Genomic DNA, 18,658 nt, shown 5'->3' with positions numbered 1-18,658 from the left:
GGTGGGTGGGTGGTGGGGGCTGGATAAGCAGACTTTGCCTCCCCCACTGCATTATACCCAAGACCCTTCTCCACATGAGAACTCACGGAAAAACTAAAAAATAAACCCAGGCCAGGGCTACTGGGATCTCGATGGATAAGGCAGACACACCATCGCCGCAGGGTCAGGGAGCGTATTGCGTGTTTTGCATAGAGACTGTCTGCAATTAACCACCATTATCATCATCATTAAAGGGAGAACCGCCAAGTGAAACCTCTGAATTGGCATTAATCAGGAAGTTCGACCGCATCACTCCTGGACTGAATCGCGACAAGGGCTTGGTGTTACGTTACACGTGCGAACCGGCTTCTCCGTGTTCCGAGAGACGCCTGTGTTATCAGCCACAACTGTCTGCAAACCGCCACCGGGAATCACGGGATCTGTGTTCTGCTTCTGACCTCAATGTTTACAACTCTCTCCCCCCACGCCCGGAAAAAAGCACCACTCTCATATGTACATATACTTGTAAAACAGAATAAAACTCCATCCATCTGATGAATTGGTCTGCAACCTACGGAAGCTTATGCCATCATAAATCGACGAAGTTTTCGAAGTGCCACAAGGGTGTTCCCTAATAAGGAGCAAAAATATATATTTATGCAGCACATTTTTTAACAGAAAATACGCTTAATATTATGCAGGAGGACTTATTTGACATAAGCAGTCCTAGCCAAGTCAATGGGATCCCTATGGAGTCCGTAAGAAGTGGGCGGGATGTTATCACGCAATGGATCCCTCGATGACCACGATCGCACGGATATTCCTCCGTGTTTTCCAACTAACGGAGCAAGTCCCACTTTTGAGTAAGCCGTAGAACATTGTTCCAGGTCAGTGGGGGTAGGAAGAGAGGCTAGCTGCCGTACTTTCAACCGGTCCCGTTGATTTCTTTAGACCTGGGTGTGAATTGTGCGGAAGGACCCCCAGGATTGGAAGCCGACGTGTAAGCCGCCTTGCGCTCCCGGATGGGGGGAAAGACGGTTTGTTATAAATGGCATAAACAAACGAATAAAATTGAGGGTTTTTTGGAAGGGGGAAAAAAAACCTTCAACCGCAATTCCGTACTTTATAAAGCCCCTTTTATATCAGTGGGACATATTTATGCGTAACTGTCCCATTGGAATAATAATAATCCTTGGCCTTTTGTCTGGAAAGTGCGTTTACAAGATAGTTTCAGAACAGGTGATGATCGGATAATGCCGTAAGAAAATAAGAGCTCTAAATAAAACGGATTTATTTGTCTGTCTTTCTTTTTAAAAAAAATACAAATCGTGCCTGGGTGTCTATAATTCTACAATGACTCTCCCCCCCCCCCTCCAATGAATAAACAGCACTTTTTACAACACTTTGCCCAGATATTTTTTTTTAAAGAAAAGTTTGAAATCCCTATTTTAGGTCTCCCTACCATGAATGACAAAACTCACAACTCTCAGGATTAATCCACCGCTTGAAGAAACAAACCACCAAAACCCACTATTTGATCTTCCTATAATCAATTTCAAATCCCCAGTATCATTCTGTTGTTATGGCTGATTTTTATGACTCATAATAATAGCAGTGTGCCATTTAAATCGTGTTCATGCTGACCTTATTTTATATCAACAAAAATAATATTGCAGTAATAATAATAATTTAATAATGAACAGGACTGGGGAAGCGGAGGTGTAAAACTTTGTGTTCAGCTAAGTCCTACTTAGAAAAGACCCACAGGAATTAATGGACCTAAGTAAGTCCTGTCCATTCACTTCAACAGGTCTACTCTGAGTAGGACTAGCATGAAATACCGCCCACTGAACCTGACAAATTGATCCTTAGCAATGACCCCTTAGAGTTTGTCCACAAGACTTACAACCTTACATACATGTCTTCATGTATGTAAGGTTCAGTGGCACTTACAACAATTCTATAGTCAAAAAAAAAAAAAAATTCCTTCCAGTAGCACCTTAAAGACCAACTAAGTTAGTTCTTGGTATGAGCTTTCGTGTGCATGCACACTTCTTCAGATACCAAGAAGAAGTGGTATCTGAAGAAGTGTGCATGCACACGAAAGCTCATACCAAGAACTAACTTAGTTGGTCTTTAAGGTACTGCTGGAAGGAATTTTTTTTTGTTTTGACTATGGCAGACCAACACGGCTACCTATCTGTAACTGGAACAATTCTATAGGCACTGACCTTGAACTCAACTCGACTCAACTAGACTTATGTAAGATATATGAGGTGGTGATGTCTGGGGCTTTTTAAAGGGACCCCTGGAAGTTGGCTTTTGAAAGTGAATTTTTAAAAAAAGCTGCATTTTCAGAAGGTGGACAATCAGACTCTGAAAGGTTGCTGAATCTGTTCTCTGTTTCTTCTCCTTCGTGGTAATTTGCATTGTGCAATGTGTGTCTCCCAACCGCCCAATGTCTGCCGCTCTGCCTGCAGAAGACCTGGAGGAAATAGGTCACTATGCTTTTATTCCCATTTTACAGATGAGGAACTAAAGTTGAGAAAGCCCGATTTTTCCTTGCTGAGTCCCATCCCACCGTCCACTGCTATTTATCTCTCCTGCACTCGATGGCTGTCAATTCACAACCATTCAGTCCTATTCATCAGAAGGAGGTCCCACTGCATTCAACAGAGCCTAATTAAAATGAATGTGCCTTAGGACTGCTGCCTGAAGCTATGACCTGACTGTGCTGTGTATGGCCACAAAAAAACATTAAATGAGTGGTGTGCACTAGTGAAAGAGCTCGGAGGGAGGAGCTAGAGTGACAAGTAGCAATCATGTGAGACAGTTCTGCTTGTGAGGAACACTGAATGCCACCCAGCTCCATCAGGCATGGATCGCTGGAGGGCAGTTGTGACTGGTACCCTGGTAGGATGAGAGGCAAGGGCACCAGCTGTGCCGTGACATTGAGGCATGGCACACGTGCTCTGTGCACCCACAGTGTGGAGCCCAAGTTGGCACTACTGACACCCCTCTTCCTGCAAGCAAGGCAGATGCTCTACCACTGAGCTATGATTCCTTCCCCAAGAAAACCTCTTGATGTATCAAGAACACATCTCTCTGTGTGTATAAGGCCAGAGAAGTCCTAGAAGGTAAGTGAACAGTTATTTAGAAATCTAGAACCTATCTGGCATGTGTGTATCTATCTTACGTGTTCTTGGAAATCTCAAAACAGCCAGATTCCAGGGGTTGCAATCCTATACATCCATTGAATAATAATAATAATAATAATAATAATAATAATAATTATTATTATTATTATTATTATTATTATTATTTATTTATACCCTGCCCATCTGGCTGAGTTTCCCCAGCCACTCTGGGCAGCTCCCAATCAAGTGTTAAAAACAATACAGCATTAAATATTAAAAACCTCCCTAAACAGGGCTGCCTTCAGATGTCTTTTAAAAATAGGATAGCGGCTTATTTCCTTGACATCTGGTGGGAGGGCGTTCCACGGGGTGGGCGCCACTACCGAGAAGGCCCTCTGTCTGGTTCCCTGTAACTTCACTTCTCGCAATGAGGGAACTGCCAGAAGGCCCTCGGCGCTGGATCTCAGTGAACGATGGGGGTGGAGATGCTCCTTCAGGTATACAGGACCGAGGCCTCAATGGGACTTACATCACAAGAGATGGTTGGCTCTCCCAATCAGGCATCTTTCAACCTCCTGGTTGTAATCATACTTACTAGGGTTCCTTGCGTTGAAAGGTGAGATATTAAATGTGCTAATATAAAACAAAGCGAAACAACAACTTTGCCACCAGATTCCAAACCCCCCCCCAATGTCTAGTGGTGCGTGTCTACCATTTGATTAGTCCCAGATGACTGTGTTAAACTCATAAGTGAGTATGTAAAACATGGTCTGACTGCACTTCTCAAATGTCTAGAAGTCGAACCCTTTCTCTGAAAGCTGCTGAACAGGTTTATGGGGAAGACTTCGGATAAAGCAGTTTGTGGATTTTTGTGGTTATAACCCAGCCAGTTCAAAATATATCAAGTAAAAGGCCTCTACTGCCATACCGGACAAACTGAACATTATCCTAGATGCTAAGAACATAAGATCAGGAAGAAAAGCCCAGCTTATCCAGGGTCCTGTTCTTACAGTGGCCAATGAGAGGCCTATGAGAAGATACTCCTAAAGAAGAAGAAGAAGAAGAAGAAGAAGAAGAAGAAGAAGAAGAAGAAGAAGAAGAAGAAGAAGAAGAAGAAGAAGAAGAGGAGGAGGAGGAGGAGGAGTTTGGATTTGATATCCCGCTTTATCACTACCCTAAGGAGTCTCAAAGCGGCTAACAATCTCCTTTCCCTTCCTCCCCCACAACAAACACTCTGTGAGGTGAGTGGGGCTGAGAGACTTCAGAGAAGTGTGACTAGCCCAAGGTCACCCAGCAGCTGCATGTGGAGGATCAGGGAAGCGAACCCGGTTCACCAGATTACAAGTCTACCGCTCTTAACCACTATACCTTACTGGCTCTAAACAGAACCTGAGCACCATCCTTGCTTCCTGGTGAGTATGAGCAACTGGTAGTCAGAGGCATACTGGAGGCAGAACATAAGCATTATGGTTTGTAGCCACTGGTTGCCTCATCCTGCATTGATTTGTGTAATCTAAGCCATGCAAGTTGGTGGAACATCACTACATCCTGTGGAACGCTGTAGTGTAGACTAGGGGCAGGGAACCTTTTTGGCTACACAGACCAGATCCTCGTCTCAGGATTAGCTTCCCAAGCTAAACTTGACAGGTGGGTGGGGTCACCCACCTGTCAATCAAATCACCTGTCAGTCACGTCACATCAGCCCTGGCCACCTCTCAAAATCCTTTGCACAGTCAGCTGGCGGTTTGCAAAAGGGCTTTCTACGGCAGTGCTGGGCTTGCATGCACTCCCACTCTGGAGGGAGGCTCAGACAGGAAAGTAGGAGTGCGCTTTGCAAAAGTGCTATTTGAAGCAGGTCCTCGCTTCTCTCTTTCACTGGGCGTCCATGGAAGGGGAGAAGAGAAAGTCCCACTCATCAGCAGCTGGCATTACCAGTGCTGTCAGCTGATGGTCAGGTGTGCATGTTTTGAGGGAAATTGTCCCATGGGTCAAACTGCACACCATTGTGGGCCAAGCTTGGCCCTTGAGCCTGAGCATAGCCCACTACTTCACTTGCTGTAGTCTGATTTCTTGGATTCAGGCAATTCAGGAGTGCCTGAATTGGCAGGGATTTGGACTAAAGCAGTATCGTTCAAACTAGGGTCTCCAGATGTTGTTAGACTACAACGCATTGTGGATTTTCAGTCTGAAGTCTTGCAGAAAGAACAAATGGTCTTAATGAAAGATGGTGTGATCTGCACCTGGCCCTGCGATCTCAGTGCAGCAATTATTGTATTAGTCAAGTCGTTGAGAAGTTCTATAAAAATAAGGACTGTTTCTTCATTTCCTCCCCCCACCTTTGCTTTTTAAAAAAACAACCTTCTTTATTATTTGGCACATTTTGCAACGTACCAATGAAAAATCTGCTTTGGGCTTCAAAACCATTGCCAAAATGAGACAAATCCCTGGAGGAGATTTGATTTCCTAGGGAATAAAATCAAAGTGTTTGCTTTCAGGATAGGAGGTTCACTCTTATGCTTGGGTTTCTAGCAAGTTAACAGGAGTGTTCTTAAACAGCATGCTTCAGTCTTGGGGCTCCAGGAATTGTTAGACTACAACTCTCATCATCTCCAGCCAGCATAGCCCATGGTCATGGATTATGGAAATTGGTGTCCAACAACATCTGAGGACCCAAGTTTGAGGAACACTGATTTTGGTTACCTTTGAGGTCATTTAGAATTACATTTCTCACCACAATGGTAACCTTGAATTGACCAATCCAGCCAACATCCTAAATCAGTGTTAAATTATAAACCGGATAGCCAGGGAGGGGATTCACAATACAATGGTACCTCGGGTTAAGTACTTAATTCGTTCCTGAGGTCCGTTCTTAACCTGAACTGTTCTTAACCTGAAGCACCACTTTAGCTAATGGGGCCTCCTGCTGCTACCGTGCCGCTGGAGCACGTTTTCTGTTCTCATCCTGGAGCAAAGTTCTTAACCCGAGGTACTATTTCTGGGTTAGCGGAGTCTGTAACCTGAAGTGTATGTAACCTGGAGCGTATGTAACCTGAGGCACCACTGTAGAGACTGACACTTAAAAAACAGTTTTATCAGGAAAGATCAACAAGCATACAGTACTTTGTTAGAAAATCTGGGCATCCTTTAAACCAGGACTTAACTTCCTGAACTGTTTTGGTGTTGTTGCTCAGTCATCAGAATCATAGAACCATAGAAGTATAGAGTTGGAAGGGACCACGAGGGCCATCTAGTCCAACTCTCTGCAATGCAGGAAACTTTTGCCCAATGTGGGGCTGAAACCCACAACCCTGAAATTAAGATTCTCATGGACTACTGATTGAGTTATGTAGGAGAGGTCTGAAAAAGATGTTGAAATATACATTCTTAAAAAAACCAGAAGCATTTTTACTTGGTATTATAGGCCAAGACATTAATAGGCAAGATGTTAAATTGTTTTTATATGCAACAACAGCGGCAAGAGTATTGTTAGCCCAGAAATGGAAGCAAGAAGAAATTCCAACGAAAGAAGAATGGCAGACGAAATTAATGGACTATGCAGAATTGGACAAAATGACAGGAAGGATTTGAAACCTGCGGGACCAGAGATTTACGGAAGATTGGAAGAAGTATATGAATTATTTGAAGAGCAACTGTAATCAAAAAATTACGCTAGCAGGACTACAAGAAGTTTTGTAAGGAGAAATATACAAAGTGTTACAAAGTAGAAAAAGATAGAGATATTGGTTATGTTTGAAATGTAATAGGGAAAATAAGAAATGAATACTAAGAGATTAGATTGGAAAATTTTCAGACAGGACTGATGAAGTCAAAAAAAGTGAATATGATGTAAAAGTATGTTTAATTACTGTTGAAAATGGTATGTTAAAAAACTAATTAAATTATGTATATAAAGAGTTATGTAGGAGAGGTCTGACATTGTCTAGAAAAGACTAAAGGTTTCTGTTCTGCTCATATGCTCATATGTAAAGTGTACTTTAGAAACACAGGAAGCTGTGTTATATGGAATTAGTCGTCTAGTTCATTTAGAAACATAGGAAACTGTCTTTTTTCTGATTATTGGTTCACCAAGCTCAGTACTGTCGACTCTGACTACCAGCAGCTCTCCAGGATTTCAGGGAAGATTTTCTCTCCCAGACCTATTTGGAAGAGTTTGGATTTGATATCCCGCTTTATCACTACCCTAAGAAGTCTCAAAGCGGCTAACATTCTCCTTTCCCTTCCTCCCCCACAACAAACACTCTGTGAGGTGAGTGGGGCTGAGAGACTTCAGAGAAGTGTGACTAGCCCAAGGTCACCCAGCAGCTGCATGTGGAGGAGTGGGGAAGCGAACCTGGTTCACCAGATTACAAGTCTACCGCTCTTAACCACTACACCACACTGGCATCTATTTGGAGATGCTGGGGATTGAATTTGGGACCTTCTGCATGCAAAGCAGATGCTCTGCCATTGAAAACTACAGCCTTTCCCCTAGCTCAGTATTGTCCTCATTGACTTGTTGTTGGGCTCCAGTGCCCATCAGCTGCAACTAGCACAGTCAATGGTGGGGGTTGGTGGGAGCTGTAGTCCAATGGCATCTGTGGGCCACAGGCTCCCTCTTCCTGCACTAGAACAACAGGCCTAACATTTCCCTCTCTGCTTCACCAACCTCTGGAAAGGAGAACTGTGTTAGAACACATAGCCATAAACACCTCCATACATATCCTACCCCCAAAAAACTAAGCACTTTTGAAAATGCAAAGCTCCTGTTGAACGTAGTATGGTCCGTGCCTGAGCATTTGTCATAAAGCCTAGAGGCTCAATGCAGCTGATAAAATATCCTCAAGCTTGTATTTATTGTTTAAAGCAATTGTTTATTGTTGGGACGCGGGTGGCGCTGTGGTCTAAACCACAGGGCCTAGGACTTGCTGATCAGAAGGTCGGTGGTTCGAATCCCCGTGACGGGGTGAGCTCCTGTTGCTCGGTCCCAGCTCCTGCCAACCTAGCAGTTCAAAAGCATGTCAAAGTGCAAGTAGATAAATAGGTACCACTCTGGCAGGAAGGTAAATGGCATTTCCGTGTGCTGCTCTGGTTCGCCAGAAGCGGCTTAGTCATGCTGGCCACATGACCTGTATGCCAGCTGTATGACGCTGTATGCCAGCTCCCTCGGCCAATAAAGCGAGATGAGCGCCGCAACCCCAGAGTCGGTCACGACTGGACCTAATGGTCAGGGGTCCCTTTACCTTTACCTTTATCCCATCCTCTCACAAAATATCAGGGTGGTGTACAGCCCCTAACAAACCTTTATAAGGCAATGCAGAACAAACAATAAAATAACTGACTGCTCAGGAAAGCTTTTAAACAATTGCATAGGCCTGTTAGTATAACAAAATTTCCAAGGTACACCTGACAGTCAAAAGCAAAGCTGCCTGTCAAGTTTCTGCTGGGACTGGCAGCACCAAATACTTGACTTCTGGTTGAGGCCAGTTGGGCCTCTGTAACATGGGGGACAGCTAATAGCACTCATCCGGATGACCCCAGTGATTGGGCTAGAATATCTGCAGGCTTAGTTGGTCCTTAAAGTAGCCTGGACCCAAATTGTTCAGGGCTTTGTGTATAAATGCAAGAGACTTGAACCTGGCCTGATAACTCACATGTAGACTATGATGTCCCATGTGTGAGGATGTGCAGCCAAAATCACAAATGCATGATTGCTAGACAGTCACAGAGAGGGGCAATGGCACCATGGAGTTTTAGAACCAATGCAGAGGGGACTCTGATATCATATGCACAAACCTGGTAATTCCCTCTTTCTGTCACTGCACATTATTTTATGTACCTGCAATGGGGGAACTGTGGACTATGGATATTTGTAAGGTTTAAGGATTATCGGCTGCCTGATTTTCCTCTGTTGAAGCCTGGCAAGACCTTTGATGTGAGTAAACCTTGCATTTTCTTGTTGACTTAACAGCCTGAGAGTGATTTCTTTGTTAAGAGGGGAACATAAAAAAGGGAGAAGATAATCAAAGTCTGCTTAAAGCACCCTTGAATATTCTAATTGTTCTAGAAGGTTATGCAAACTCGTCCTAATAAGTTCTAAAGATAAGCGTCACATAGACGATGATTTTTAACTCTGCTGAATTAGGCATTTGCTTTCTCATGCAAGTGAGAAAAAGGAAGGATAATTACAAAATAAAATATCATCTCCTACTCATCTAAATCCAACCAGCATCCCAAACGGTGCCTCATCCCTTGATAGACATCTGGCTGCTTCGTAAACAATGCTGAATTTATAGAGCACCAATACATACTTGGAACCTACAGATCTCATCTCTGCAGAGCATCTAAAAAACAAAATGGCTCCAACTCCCAGGGAGCAGATGCCACACACTTTAATAGGATGGACACCCTCCACAGTAGGAGCCGTCAACATGGTGCTCACTAGATGCTGTGGGACTACCAGCCCTTAGCATTGGCTATGTTGGTTAGGGCTGATGGGAGTTGGAGTTCAACGACATCTGGAGAGTGCCACATTGGGTATTCTCCCATATTGTCACATTGTGGAAGAGAGCAAAATATCTTCACATCAGGGGCCAGACAAAAACCGGACAGATTCCTACAGAGGAGCCAACCAAACAAATTGCCAGCCCCATGCAAATCGGGAGCCCAATCTAGATTTCATCAAAGCCTGGCTAGGATGGAGTGTGGGGGTTGAAACCTGTTCTCCTTATCAAGGTCAACGGTGGGACACCAGCTTGACTCACCACTCCCTTGTTTTTCCCACATGCCAAGCCCAAAATGTCACAAACCAAAACACCCCCATGATTGCATCACTGCTTCAGCTGTTCTTAGGAACCAAGGATATAATAATAAACCTCACCATCGCCTCTGAAGACAATCGAGCATCAAAGACTGTCTAGAGTTCCTGACTCATCTGGAAGAGGGAAGAGTTTGAATCGGCAGAGAGGGTGGAGCAAAGGTGGAGGCGAGGAGATCTATGGAGAATCCTGGAAGGGATGTTGGAAGTCATCTAATCCAAGGATCTGCTCAGTACAGTACAAATACATATTGCAACTTCAGCTTCCCTGAGAGATGACTGTCCTGCGTCTAGTTTAGGTGTGGGGAACCTGCGGCCCTCCAAATGTTGCAGAACTACAGCTCCCATCAGCCCTAGCAAGCATCTCATATACACAGTACCCTTAAAAAGCTTCATATTGCACTTTCATAATAAATAATAGTAAAAAAATTGTTGCTTAACATCTTTTAGTCAAAATAACCAATAGACATTTCCCAGACTCAATAATAATAATAATATTTTTTATTTATACCCCGCCCATCTGGCTGGGCCTCCCCAGCCACTCTGGGTGGCCTCCAACAAAATATTAAAATACCGTAATTCATCGAACATTAAAAGCAATTTGTTTTTGTGCGTTTAAAAAGTCTTTTATCATAAAGTTGATACATAATAACTGAACCCTGTCAGTAGACCAGTACTCACAAGCTGTCTGTGGACAAACACTGGCTCCCTCGGCCTGAAAGCAAGATGAGCGCCACACCCCATTGTCACCTTTGACTGGACTTAACTGTCCAGGGGTCCTTCACCTTTACCTTTTACTAACAAATGATTTGGTGTGTGTGTCTGGGGGGGGGGGGGGTGTACATCTAGGCAGAACGATCAAGAACCGAAACATATTGTGTAGCTTAGAAGGAAGACTGATTGAACTCAATGGGACTTACTTCTAAATAGAGACACACAGAATTTCCTCGCCAATGTCCTCCTTGTTGATCAGGGGAGCCTGAAAATCTGCATCCTATTTTGTGACATTTTGTCTGGCCTAATAAAGGCATTGCCCAGATTTTGGCCAACAGTTGTATTGCTTCAGTTAATTTGATTAATAATAATAATAATAATATGTCTATGGCTTGCTGGTTTCCCCAGTGTCACTATACTGGAAGGCAAGGAGCAGGCGAGTACAATACTGTCTGCACATTTTTCCTTGTGTCTGTCTTAGTATCTAGAGGATTACTAAAAAAAAAAAATAATAAAAAAAAAATCACACACACACACACACACACACACACACACACACACACACCATGAAAACATCAGAAAAAGGGTTTGCATTCCCCAGACCCCATCATTGGCCCCAGAGACCACAATAAAAATATAAAATGTTGACATCTCCACCTGTCTGAGCATTGCATAAATTGAAAGCAAAAACGAAAGCTAGACTTAATTCTCCAGTTAAACCAACAGGACTTTGTAAAACCATAGAAGGCTGTAGCTCTGCTAAAACAGTGCTTTCCACGTAAGGCTGGGAGACAGTCCCTGCCTGAAACCCTGGAGAGCGACTGCCGGCCAGTGTCAACAAGACTGAAGTAGATGAGCCAGTGGTCTGAATCAGTATAAGGAATTTCCTATGATACTGTCCATAAGAGAAACACGGTTGCGTCCCCTAGTACAGGCTTCCTCAACCTGGGCCCTCCAGATGTTTTTGGCCTACAACTCCCATGATCCATAGCTAGCAGGACCAGTGGTCAGGGATGATGGGAATTGTAGTCTTGAAACATCTGGAGGGCTGAGTTTGAGGAAGCTTGCCCTTGTATAAGAAAGGCCCTTCCTTGAAAAAAACACCCTAGTTCTTCTGAACACTATACTTCTATAATTGGGCATTTCTTACAATATCATGCAGGTGGTCTTACAGGGCAGAAGATGTCCATGCTAGATGATGACACCACACAGGCTGGTGAAGTTCAAAGAGGGAGAGGTGTTAACAGCAGGCTTTCGCCCAGCTAAACACAGTAGCTGCTCTATCAGTGAAATTTGCATACGAGAAAAACAAAACACTGCAATAGTTCTAAAGCATAAAGCATAATCCTTTTGATGATAGCTTATGCAGATGTGTGTGTGTGTGTGTGTGTGTGTGTGTATCGCAGCCCATGCCATCTTAAAAGTAGCTTCCTACTCCTTGCTCCAAGGACAATCTCTCTCCTAAAATGCACTTGCCACCTGCAATTTATTAAACCCTTGCATTAAAAATAATAGGAGAAAAAATTACGTCGCCCAATTAATTTTGGGGACATTTCTTCAGTTGGTTCATCTGCCATGAATCAGCTAAGCTGCTGCAACAGCAATAATTATAAGAATGTAATTGCCTCTGGTGAAGAAAGAAAAAAAATAATACACAGACACAATGCTACAGATCCGAGCCGTAACTTTTTATTCTTCTCCAAGTAAAGGATACTGTTTTTAGAATCACTGCGAGCAGAATTTAATCTTAGCTTTTTTAACAGCTGTCCAGTTGTTGTTTTTAATGCAAGGCTTTGTTTTGTGGTGTGTGGGTGTGTGGGTGGGTGTGTGGGTGTTTGTGTGTGTGTGTTTCTATATTGACAATGCACATAACAGCTGTAACAAAAAGAGACAGTTTTGCAATTGATTTCAGTGGGATATGAATTACAGACCAAGTCATAAAAGGTGGCTGATTTAAGGTAGGTTTCTCTACTGCAGTGGAATATAAGCAAGAGTTGCAGCCTTCCGCCATGTAACACATCAAGTGCTAAAACATTCTCTTTGTGAATGGGAATTAACAAATTTTTGTATGTATAAAAGTGGGACAGATATTATTATTATTATTATTATTATTATTATTATTATTATTATTATTATTATTATTACTGTCCAGGAAAGCTTATCCTACAATAATGTTGTTAGTCTTTAAGGTGCCACATGAATCTTGGGTGCAAAAGACTAACAAGGCCACCCCAGGCTACTACCAGTTTGCTACTAATAGTAATGGTAGAAGCTGATTGGAGCATTTTAAAATCTCCAAACCCTTTTTAAATTTTGTAATCTGTTCAGTCTGAAATATATCATGGGCGGTGCACACAAACGTGTAGACTTTATGTATTTTATAAATAAAAAGTAAACACTGCTATCGGACTCCAACGTAGAGCAAATTCGCCAGAATCTTAACTTGAAGTTCTGGAAGACCCATGTGTCTCGACTGTTCTTTGATTATGCAGGCGAAAACTTGGAAGGAAGATTTCAAGTCTTATTCTAGTTACTTATGTACTTTTTAATTTTTGTTACACCACTCCCCCCATCAGTATTTAGCCAACGGTCTAAAACATGGGTAGGCAAACTAAGGCCCAGGGGCCGGATCCGGCCCAATCACCTTCTCAGTCCGAATCAGTATGTTTTACATGAGTAGAATGTGTCTTTTTATTTAAAATGCACCTCTGGGTTATTTGTGGGGCTGCCTGGTGCTTTTACATGAGTAGAATGTGTGCTTTAATTTAAGATGCATCTCTGGGTTATTTGTGGGGCATTGGAATTCGTTCATTATTATTTTTCAAAATATAGTCCAGCCCCCCACAAGGTCTGAGGGACAGTGGACTGAAAAGGTTTGCTGACCCCGGGTCTAAAACCATATTTTTGAAGTGATTTCCAATGGACTCACTCAATAGGATACATTTTCCAGTAGGTGACTGAGGACCCTAGGTGAGCTATTTAAAGTTGCATCCAACGTCGCGCACCAAGTAGACCCATTGAAATTAATAGGCACGACTTTAATTTCAATGGGTTTATCCTTAGCTGAATAGCTGAGCCTTACTGATTTTGATGCTTCGCCGTGCACATCCCTAAGGCTGGGGCGGGCAGAGTAAACATCATTACACTCTGAATTATTACTATTACATTGACAAAGCAGAAATAGACCCGCGTCGTCCAAGTCAGAAGATGCACAAACTCTCCCACGGAATTTGGGAACAATTTCTTTCCTCCGAAGGCTGCAATCCCATGCCCGCTTTCTTGGGAATAAACCCCCTTGAATTAAAGGGGGACTTCTGAGCAAGACATGCGCAAGATTGCACTTTGCCGCCCCCCCCCTTTCCTCCAGAAAAAAAGAGGAGGCCCTCTTAAATCTCCCCCCAACATTTTAACTGGGGTCAGGCAGGAGAGACACCCGAGTTGATCCTTCTTGTAACTGTAGAGCCTTTAAATGGGGATCTCTCGCAAGCGTTCCCTGGGAAAGCGGGCCTCGTTAATGGAGAAGCAGGCCACGCGTGTAATCCCTGGATCAACACGGCTCGCTCTCTGTGTTTGCCACCACCGGGGCGGCAGGAATGGGGCGTTCAATAATCACCTCCCCTTTCGGCGAGCATTCACGGAGCCCACCGTACACAGAAGCTCCGTCAGGGAACCTTAGCCCCGGGACTTACTGTCCTAACGCCCCTTTGCAAAGCTTTAGACCAGGAGTGGTTAGCTTCCAAGAGACTGAGATCTAATCACAGAGTTAAAAACTGGCAGTGATCTACCCCCATTTTTGGAATGCAGGTCAAAGATGAAGAGCTTTTTTTAGGGGAGCCAAAGTTTCTGGGCTTCTTTGGGGGGAGGCAGTGATCTGCCAGCGATCTACCTCAGACGTCCACTGATCTACCAGTAGATATCGCTCTACCTCTTGGACATGCCTGCTTTAGATCTATATTCCTTCAGCTATATTTCTTCACCGGGTGGTCAACCAGCTCTGCTGTTTTCGGGGGAGTGGGGTGGTTGGGAGCTGGCTCATTCCGCAGCTTTCTGCCCCGAGGGGATCCCTTGACTGTGAGTAGATCCACCGGGATGGAGGTCCCACTCCGGATCTATGTTCCCCGGCAAAAGGCTACGATTCGAATCAACCGTGCGCTCCAAGCGCAGCCCTAACCGGCTGTTCCACAGATTTGCTTATTTCAGTGAGGCTTCTCTTACTTATGTTTTACTCCCGAGTATACCTGCGCTGGATTATCGCCGATTTAGTTCCTCCTTTTGGATTGTAGGGTGGAGACGTTTTTTCTTTTTTTAAGCAGGAACCCAGACAGTGTTTACTTCGCGCGTCTGGTTCACCTTGGGTGCTTGGCTAAGGGAGTGTTGGAAGGATTTAATGTACCTTTAAATGAGCCTTCCCTGAGCCAAACTAATCTCTCCCGCCGCTCTCTCAAGGTAATTGAGCATATAGGGATGTTAACCATTTCCTTCCCGCGTTAGAGCGCCCGGGTTTCAGGTTACCGGACCCGATTCTGGAGGAGGAGCCGCGTTCTAGAGTGTCTCCGATACGCGCACACCTTTTGAAACGCGTCCATAAAACTTGTTGTATTTGTGTTTGGGTGAGGGGGACACTTCCAGAAAACAGATTGAAGAAAGGGGCAGACGAGGCTATACACACACACCTATATCTGCGATCCTGTGTCTGTCTACTAATAATTAAGTTACACTGAATTCGATGGGTACAGAATATCTACCCATATTTACTTATTCCTGGGTTGTCTCCAACCAAGTCCTCCTGCCAGCTTGCAGTTCTCAGCTAGATGGACCACACTGGTCTCATCCTGTAATAAGAGAGCTTCCTATGTAAATCAGCGCTTTACTCAAAACAACGAAGACTGAATCTTGGGGTTGTCTCTAGCTAAGCGCTGTTCAGAGTAGACTCGTTGAAATTTAGGAACCTAAATTAGCCTTGCCCATTAACTTCAACGGCACTGCTATGAACATGACTAGTATTGGGTACGACCCTCTGCGTTTAGAGAGAGAGAGAGCGTGTCTGTTTGTGTTTACAACTCCGTTCCCGGTTGGGATCAACCCTCACAAAGCTCTCAGCGAGTTCAACGGAGGAGCTGGGTTGCACTAAAGCCCCGAGGGTCAGTTTCACGCGCGCACTTTTTGCACTGAAACTGAGCTGCGTTGCTGTTTCTTACAACAACCTCTCCCGAAGCCGCTCGCGCAGATTTCGCAGTAGGCATTCCACACCCGCGGTGTGTCTAACAACACGCTTGGGAGCTAAACCTTTTACCATCCCGATTTAATATGCACCCGCAAGAGAGCAGAGAGCTCTAGATCTCCCTCGCGGCTCTAAGCCACCAGGTATTAGCTAAACCGCAACGCTCGGTGCAGGGAATTTGGTTCCTCCGAATCCAGCGAGGCACACTTTGTCTTCAACTCAAGGATTCCGGCTTAAGTGACCTGCGTCTGGGTCAGTAAGGAATTTGCAAGGGGCCATCGCAGCAAATAATTGCTGCCGCTGCTGCCGCTGTTACTATTAGGTGTACCCAATGATGAGCCTACTCAGAGTAGACCCACTGAAATTCATGAAAAGAACTAACATAGGTCCCTTCTTTTCAAGGGGTCTACATAATAAGAACGCCTTTAAGAGACCGACCCTAACCATGTTTACTGGAAGTGAAACCCAATTTATTCCCGCGGAACTCCCAGCTATTCATAGGATCGCTCCGTGAGCCTTATTTTCAGGACACTCCGAGGGGCTTTCTTCCGAAGGATCCTCAACGACCCACAGTCCAGATAAAGCGAAGTGGTTTTAAATCTAGTGTTGTGCTCTAAAGCGCGCTCGCGGGAGAGTAAACCCCGCTGGATTGCGCGGGGTGCGGGAGGAGGCTTACTTCCGACCAAACGCGTATAGGATCGGCATTAAGAACCATTCGGAGCGCAGTGCTGTACGCGTTTGCTCGATAGAACGTTCAGTGGGACAGATCTGAATTTGCGCAAAGGAAGAAAATACGCAAGGGAACGTTGTCTCTCTTCTTCCCCCTCTCGAAACATCAAAAACAACCCGTTCTTACGGTTTATGCTACCAGCCGCAGGTCGCCTCTCTTAAGGAAGCAAGGTTGCGGCAGTGGGGGAGCTGTAGAGATTCTTGTGATTAATAAAAATAAAGAGATGGAAGATGGAAAGCGCGCGCAAGGATCCACTGGAATAAAAGCAGCTTGTTCGGTAGGGGAAGAGTTAATGGCTCGTTTAAAGAAAAGTGGAGGGATAAAGAAGTCCGTTCCCCCCTTCTCCCTCTCCCCAAGGTAAAGATCCGCAATAAGGAGGGATGGAGACTTACAGCAGGGAGAGGCTCGCGGAGGTTCCCTTCGTCTCCAGGCGGCGAGGTCTGCTTCCTCCTGCGAGGCCCGTCGCCAGCATCCAAAGCCCCGGAGGTTTCCGGAGAGGTCCCTCTGCGTCTCTCTCTCTTCTTCGGCTCCTGTCTCTCTCTCTCTCTCTCCGCTCCGGGCCAAGGTGCCTCAGAGGAGAAGCTCTGCCTCCCTCCGCCCGGCCTCCATTGGGTGCCTCGCGCCTCCCTCCTCACCTCCTGCGCGCAGCAGCGAAGGCAAAAAGGGGACCGGGGCTCCGCGTCTGTGCTTCCCTCGCCCTGGCCAACTCTCCAAATCTTTTGCAGGATTGGCTTGGGAGAAGCCTCCTCCCTGCCTTGCCTCGGCTTGCTGCTGCTGCTGCTACTTCTCTTTATGCGGAAACCCAGTCTTCTGCCTTGATCTCTCAGCCAGCCAGTCCCGCCAGCCCGCGCTGCCAATGGCACAAGCTCAGCAAGTAACCTGGCTGGCTTCCGCTCTTACTCCCCCCCCCAACTTGTGCCAATGCCTTTTTTTTTTTTTTTGACTGAGAGGAAGAAAGTCGACTCTCTGAATCCCATGGAGAGTCTCTCTCCCGCCCTCATTTTATTTTATTTTATTATTTTATTTTAATTTAATTTTGAGGGAAATTAGGTGGGAGCGTAATTGGAGGAAGTCCGTGAAGTGGGGGTGGGAGACTTGCACCCAACTAAATTTTCCTTACGGGTTGATATGCATGGGCCTAAGTTAGTCATCTCGATTCGTTTCAATGGGTCTACTTTGAGGAGAACTTAGTTGGCGGCAGACCGCAGTTAGGAAAGGAGGATGGAAGGGGAATGGGAACTTAAGAGTGGGGCAGGAAAGAGTTAAGTCCCGAAAGCAGAGGATTCCAGCTAGGATTTTGGATATGGGGCATTTCAGGTAGTTACGGCGTCCGGATGCTGGCGCAGCAGAAAGGAGCAGAACGCTGTTTTCTGCTTTTAAGGCCTGAAGTGCTGCGGTTTCAGCAGCTGGACTTTCGCTGGGCTGGACACCAGACGCGCCCTCATATTCTGTCATCTCTGACCCACTTGCGATTCTGAGTTGTTGAGTGAGATAGGCAGGGACTGACTGATCTACCTTATCACTCAGTCTCTCCTGCCTCTCGATCAGTTGTACATAGATCGATGACAAGTGTCTATCTCTCCGCCATCTGTGCCTGTTGGGGAAACAAGAAGGTGCCCGTGTACGGCGTAGCACCTCAAAGACTAACACGTTTGTTATGCCATAACCTCCCCTAGAGGCTATGGAAGGGCGTAGCTCAACGGCAGAGCGTCTGCCTTGCCTGCAGAATGTCCCAGGTTCGATCCCCAGCATCCCTACGTAGGGCTGGGAAAGAGCCCACATCCTGGAACCCCGGAGAGCCATTATTGAGCTAGATGGGCCAATGACCTGACTCAGTCTAAGGGAGCTTCTGATGTTATCCTCAGCCTGCAGGTGTAATGCATGCAATGGTGCAGAGGGTTGACATGCAATAGTGTAAAGGAGAGGGGTGCAAAAGATGGAGTTAAACGGGCCCCTAGTTTAGCGGAGGGCCACTGCCAAGTGTTGCTCTACACACACAAGGAGGTGACTAGGGCCTTTTTAGTGGTGGCATCTCAACTGTGAAATACCACCCCCCCAAAAGG

The 18,658-nt window shown here is 45.2% G+C and overlaps 1 protein-coding gene across 1 annotated transcript in view; it reads right to left on the bottom strand.

Moving 5' to 3' along the window:
* TBX1 (T-box transcription factor 1) overlaps positions 1 to 17,464 on the bottom strand; it is a 72,381-nt gene extending 54,917 nt beyond the window's left edge. The window contains exon 1 of the mRNA XM_028709895.2: positions 16,988 to 17,464. The gene's annotated coding sequence lies outside the window, so the exon portion shown is untranslated. The remainder of the gene's footprint in view (positions 1 to 16,987) is intronic.
* Between the last annotated feature and the right edge of the window lie 1,194 nt (positions 17,465 to 18,658).

Source organism: Podarcis muralis, chromosome 16 (assembly GCF_964188315.1).
Source record: "Podarcis muralis chromosome 16, rPodMur119.hap1.1, whole genome shotgun sequence".
NCBI lineage: Eukaryota > Metazoa > Chordata > Lepidosauria > Squamata > Lacertidae > Podarcis > Podarcis muralis.
Note: the sequence above shows the minus strand (reverse complement) of the source record. Positions and strands in the feature narration are given on the sequence as shown.